The following is a 6054-nucleotide window of genomic DNA, read 5'->3' as shown; positions in this document are numbered from 1 at the left end:
TGTTTGGAAAAGGGATCATCTTAACTGCTAGCAGCATTGCCAGTTGCACATGAATATACATAATGGAACTGAAAGGCTTAGCTAGGACGTACAGTCATTGGACTTTTGATCTCAACTGTCAAACAGCCTCAGGGAGTAAATAATTTCAATCCCACGGTTTATGAGAACTGGGTAATAGGTTCTCATAAACTAGACAGAGTAAGAGAAATCCCAAACCATGCGTCCCTTCTCTAGGTGAGAGTTGACAACTGTAGCCAGAGGAAAATGAAGTTGCTCTGCAGTAATGTGATGTCAAGTGGAAAACAAAAACCAGAGAGCCAAGGTCATATTCTTTGTATATTTTCCCCACTAGGATCTTCCACGTGACATCATGACTTTATTGGGGTGATTATCACATTCATTCACTATATAGTACTAGAGTAAGTGTGAACAAAACTATTTGCTGTGTCTAAAAATAACCTCTCCTCTTATCTGGGGCCAGGTTTTCAAGAGCACTCAAATCTAGATTTTCCATTGATTCACATTCACAACTGGAGCTAGATTTTCTGCATAGCAGGCAACCAAATAAATCTGAGTGGCTGCCTCTAGACATGAAGGACCAGACTGCCATAAAGGCCAGACTTAAATCTCTTCCGCTATTGCCCCAGCCCCTCTGCAGAAAATCACGAGAGCAAGGGGCCCTACATAAAGGACAGGGCATGGGCAGGTTAGATGAGGCGGGGGACATTTCAGGGGGTTGGAGGAGGCATGACAGTGGTGGTGGTGCTGCTGAAATATGAGGTCAATTCAAGTAAGCCATCAGAACTGCCTTATCCTGCTTCTGTGGCTGAATTAGTCCCCAGTGCATCCTGAACAGGAAAAGTCCAAGCACTCGTGCCACTGTAGGGATGACTTTGCCTCAGTAACACCCATTGACTCAGTGAGTGCATAGTTTCCTTATGGCTTTGTTAATGCTTTCTCTTAAGGACACACTTCCAGGCTTTTTTCCTAAGTTTTCTTGTGTGTAAAAGAGAGAACCTTGTGTGGAACTAGTCTAATGCTGAAATTAGAGATAAGATTAAAGAACAAGTCCAGAAACTATTCATGGTTATGAAAGTAGCTTCCAGTTTTCATTTCCTTACAATCTTTGATGCTGATTCCTTGTCGAAAAGAACTTAATATTGTTCATATAGGGTGAAATTTGCAGCAAGACTTATATGTCACTTAACAAGGTTTATGTGGGACTGAATTCTTTGCACTGGGGCATATTTGGCTACATTTTTCAGTTCCAACTTTTATGAAGTAAATTAGGGTAAGGTTTTCAAAAGGGCCTAAAGGAGTTAAGTACCCAAATCTCACTGCAGTGGGCATCTAACTCTCACAGGCACCTTTCAAAATCCCAGTCTGACCTGAGAAACAAGGAGCAATTTAATAGCTATAGATATTAAAGACTAATTCTGAGAAAACTATAGGATATGCAGCAAAAACATCAGACCGTATAAATGTATCAGCAAAACGCACTCAGCGAGGGAAGTCACTGGAGTGTAGAAATCTTTTTGCAACTCTAGCTTTTCGGTGGAAAGGGAAAGGACCTGTAAGTTCAGAATGAAGCCTGGCATTGCTACACAGCCACCATATTGTCCCAGAGTACGTCTACACTGCAAGAATAGATCCATGGCACAGCTACAACTGGCACAGCTGATTTGAACGTGCGGGGCTCAGTCTGCAGAGCTAAAAAATTGCATCATAGACATTCATATCCTCCCCCCTCATGGAGACTCAGAGTCTGGGCTGCAGCCCAAACCTGAATGTCTACACTGCAATTTTATATCCCTGCAACTTGAACCCTGGAAGACTGAGTTAGCTGACGCAGGCCAGCAACAGGTCTTTTATCGCAGTGCAGACTTATTCCTAATGCCAATGTTTGAGCTTCTCACAGGTAGGCCCACATACAAACACTGGCTGTTACATTTGGACAAATCTCTAGATTTTTCCCAATAAGTAAAGGAACTCGCAGGAGGAAAAAAATAGACATAGGGCTGCTCCTACTAAAAAGATACAGACCTTGTTAAGATGAATGAAAATGGTAATCATCAGTGTACACAATGTACCCCTGTGAACACATCCTGTATGCTAGTGTAATAATCTTTGTACAAAGTATGTCTTATGAGGTATTTTAAAACTCAATTTGTGGTCATTATTTTCCTGGTAAAATATATGTAGCATCATTGTATGTGAAGTAACATCATCATACAGGAAAATCTTATAAACATATGTTCTGAACTACAGTCCTACCCAAACAGAAGTTGGCAAACAGGTCTGTCCTAACAAAGGAATGTGTGCTCCTGGTTAATTTGCATTTAAGCAGCAAACAGAGTCATCAAGCAGGAAGGGGGAAAAAAAGAAGCTCAAACAGGTGAAGAAAATGCAGCAGGGAACATCCTTGCATATAGACTTTTTGTCTCCTGATACCCAGCTGGAAATGTTTTTCAAGAGGGGACTGAAACATAAAAAGGAAGGACAAACACCCCAGGGCATACCTCTCTCTTTCCCTGCCCATTGTGTCACAGCACCTGAAGTGACCAAGGAAGCACTCATTGGATTTTTGGAGAAGGGATCCTGATCTAAGAAGTTTGGTCAGTAAGACTGCTGAAATCATGTAATAAGAAAACTTTGCTTTGAATTTAATATAGTTTGTTAAGTTAGCCATGAGTTGTATTTTATCCTTATCTTGTACCCTTTTCTGACTTTTATGAGTTAGGTATTATTATTGCTAGATGTTCCACTGCAAAGCATGGGATTATGCACTTTTGGATTTGACTGTGGAACTAGGGAAAAAAACTCTATTTGAATTCTTTACAGTGCTTTTGTCCATAGAGTGCTAAACCATTCTTGTGTGTGTTTTTGATTTTGTTCCGCTTTAGCGGGACAGGGTGGGTGAGGTAATATCTTTTATTGGAACAACTTCTGTTGGGGAGAGAGATGAGATAAGCTTTCATGCTTATGCAAAACTCTTCTTCAGGTCTGGGAAAGGTACTCAGAGTGCCACAGCTAAATACAAGGCGGAACAGATTGTTTAGCACAAGTAGTTAATGCATATGGCAAGGAACCATTCAAGGTGAACTAGCCCGCTGATACCTCTCAAGTCTTAGGCCAGGTCTACACTGCGACTTTAAATCGGTTTAATGGCCGATATACCGATTTAACGCTGTATCCGTTCACACGACGTCGTCATTAATATCGAGTTAACCGCCGCTCCTTAAATCGATTTCGGAACTGCCTCCAAACGAAGGAGTAGCGCTAAATTCGATAGTGATAAATCGGATTAGTTTCGTGTGGACGGAAATCGACGTATAGGCCTCCGGGCGGCATCCCAGAGTGCTGCAGTGACCGCTCTGGACAGCAATCTGAACTCGGATGCAGCGGGCAGGTAAACGAAAAGCCCCGCGAACTTTGAATTACATTTCCTGCTTGTCCAGCGTGGAGCTCTGATCAGCACGGCTGGTGATGCAGTCCAAATCAAAAAGAGCTCAGCCATGGACCGTACGGGAGATACTAGGTCTGATTGCTGTTGTGGGAGACAATCTGTTGTATCCAGCTCCGTTACAGAACACGAAATGCCAAAGCGTTTGATAAAAACTTCAGGCTACACAGCGCTGCGTGACAAGCGTAACGGGAAGCCAGAGACTCAAATGGACGCTCATGAAGGGAGGGAGGGGGTACTGAGGACTCCAGCTATCCACAGTCCACAGCAGCTCTGAAAATATTTGCATTATTGTAGAGCTCCCAATGTCTGTAGGGCAAACACAGTGTCTGGCGTGGTTCAGGAACAGCTCCTCAGTTCTCTCCCCCCCAACGTGAAAAAAGGGTAAGAATCATTCTTGACTCTACTTTCTATGTCACACTATGTGTACTGAATGCTGTGGTAGACGGGAGCTACCAGCACTGAGAGCAGTATCCACTCTCTCCATCTCCTCCTCTGGTGGTAGACGGTCTGCAGGACTGCTCCATCCAGAGAACCGCCTAAATTTCACCTCTGAGGGCAACATTGCTGACCGCTAGCAGTAGATAGGACAGAACGGCTAATCCAAAACTTAATCATTGAAAACTTGGGGCGAAATTTTTGCAATCACATTTGGGATTGACTCGTTTGGCAATGAGTCAATTCTCCTTAGGTGTCTAAAATAGAGTCCATTCTGCCTGGACTGTCATAGCCACCGGGAGGCTGCCTCCAAGTGCTCCCCCCCGACATCATTTTCTCCTCACTAACAAGTCTCTGTTTCTTATTCTGGTATGCCTTAAAACTTCAGACACAAACGGGGGAAGGCACTGACACGGTAGCCCAGGAAGGTTGAGGGAGGAGGAAAGCAACGGGGGCGCTCTTGCGGGGCAACCCCTGTGAATACTGACACGGAGCAACCTGTGCTCTCTGATACACCTGGATCTCTGTTACACTTGCCTATTATCTAGCAGGACAGTGCACCACTGACCGCTCTGGTCCGCAATCCGAACTCGGATGCGGAGTGCCGGGTAAACAGGGAATCCCAGAGCTTCCAGTGACATTTCCTCTTTCACGTGTCCAGCTCTGATCACCACGGGTGGCGATGCAGTTCAACATGCAAAAGTATCTCCTGCATTGAACCTTACGGCAGATACCAGTCTGATCGCTGTATGGTGAGACAAATTCTTTTATCAGAGCTCCGTAAAGACACAGAATGCAAAGCGTTTGAAAAATAAACTACAGGATACACAGCGGTGCGTGACAACAGTAACAGGGAAGCCAGACACTCAACGGATCATGGTCATGGAGGGAGGGAGGGGGTAATGAGGACTACAGCTCCTCTCACCACGCGTCTCTGAAAACTATTTGCATTTGGCTGCGGCCCAATGTCTGCAGCGTAATACACGGTGTCTTGCGTGGTTCACGGAACAGCTCGTCAGTTTTCCCCCCTCCAGCACGGTAAACAAAAGTGAAATAAATAATTCCTTGAGTACTGTAAATGTCACCCTCGTGTACTGAATGCTGCTGGCAGACCGCATGCTGCTGCGGTGAAGAGCAGTATCCGCTCCTCTGCCCTCCGCAGGGGTAGACGGCCCGCCAGTGAGTGCTCACTGGCGAGTGGGCGGGGGCTCCGGGGTGAAAATGGGAATGACTCCCTTTTCTGACAGTGAATGGTACAGAACCGCGTAAACTGTCATCTTATCAACCTGGGGCTGACTTCATATCAGCACCCTTCCTCTCATTGCGTAAAGAAAAGATTCTGAACTGCATAGACCTGTCATAGCCATGGTGGACTCCGCTCCCCTAATTTGATCTCAGTAGTACTCTGTGATTCTTATTCATGCATTTATATAACATCATGCCAACAATCGTGGGGGGCACTGCTGTGGTAGCCCAGGTAGGTGGGAAGCAACGGTTGCGTTACTTGCAGCGGCTCCCTCTGTGAATACTGACGCGGAGCAGCTGCGCTGTGCTCAACTGATTTTAATACACGGTATCCTATTTCGTCTGGACTGACTATATTTTATTAACCGTAAAGGCAGAGGATTGACTCAGTCCACAGTGAGTAATCCCATATTCTCCTTTCAAAAATTTACACAGGGTTATTATCTTTTGTCCCATTTACTGGTAGTAACAAAAAGAGATGAGCAGGTAACAGTTCTGCTGTCTACAAGTAGTACTGTACCACTACCACCAGGAAGGGGAGAGAAGCGGATTTTCAAGTTGCAATAATCACACCTCAGATTAACTCCATTGTTATGATACTGCCGCTGTGCAAAGCTGTAACCTTCAGTGCTCAGATTCGCCTCTCATCAGTAGCATTCAGTACAAGAGGGTGACATTGAGTACTCAAGGATGTTTTATTTACTGTCATTTCTCGGCCGGGGTAGGGAAAGAAACTGAATAGCTGTTCATGAACACCTAAAAGACAACCGTGTTGTATAACAGACACTGGGCCTAAGCAAGAATGCACAATAGTTTTAAAGAGACTGTGAGGACTGTGGGAAGCGGAGATCCTCAGCACCCCTTTCCGTCCTCCATGATCCCCCGACCCCTGAGCTAATGTAATGGTC

The 6054-nt window shown here is 44.9% G+C and overlaps 1 pseudogene; it reads right to left on the bottom strand.

Annotated features, from left to right (window-relative positions):
- Nucleotides 1-5554: 5554 nt before the first annotated feature.
- LOC142045793 (U4 spliceosomal RNA) lies at nucleotides 5555-5763 on the bottom strand (annotated as a pseudogene).
- Between the last annotated feature and the right edge of the window lie 291 nt (nucleotides 5764-6054).

Source organism: Chelonoidis abingdonii, chromosome 20, assembly GCF_003597395.2.
Source record: "Chelonoidis abingdonii isolate Lonesome George chromosome 20, CheloAbing_2.0, whole genome shotgun sequence".
In the NCBI taxonomy this organism is placed as follows: domain Eukaryota; kingdom Metazoa; phylum Chordata; order Testudines; family Testudinidae; genus Chelonoidis; species Chelonoidis abingdonii.
The sequence above is the reverse complement of the archived record's forward strand: the minus strand, read 5'-3'. Positions and strand labels throughout refer to the sequence as shown.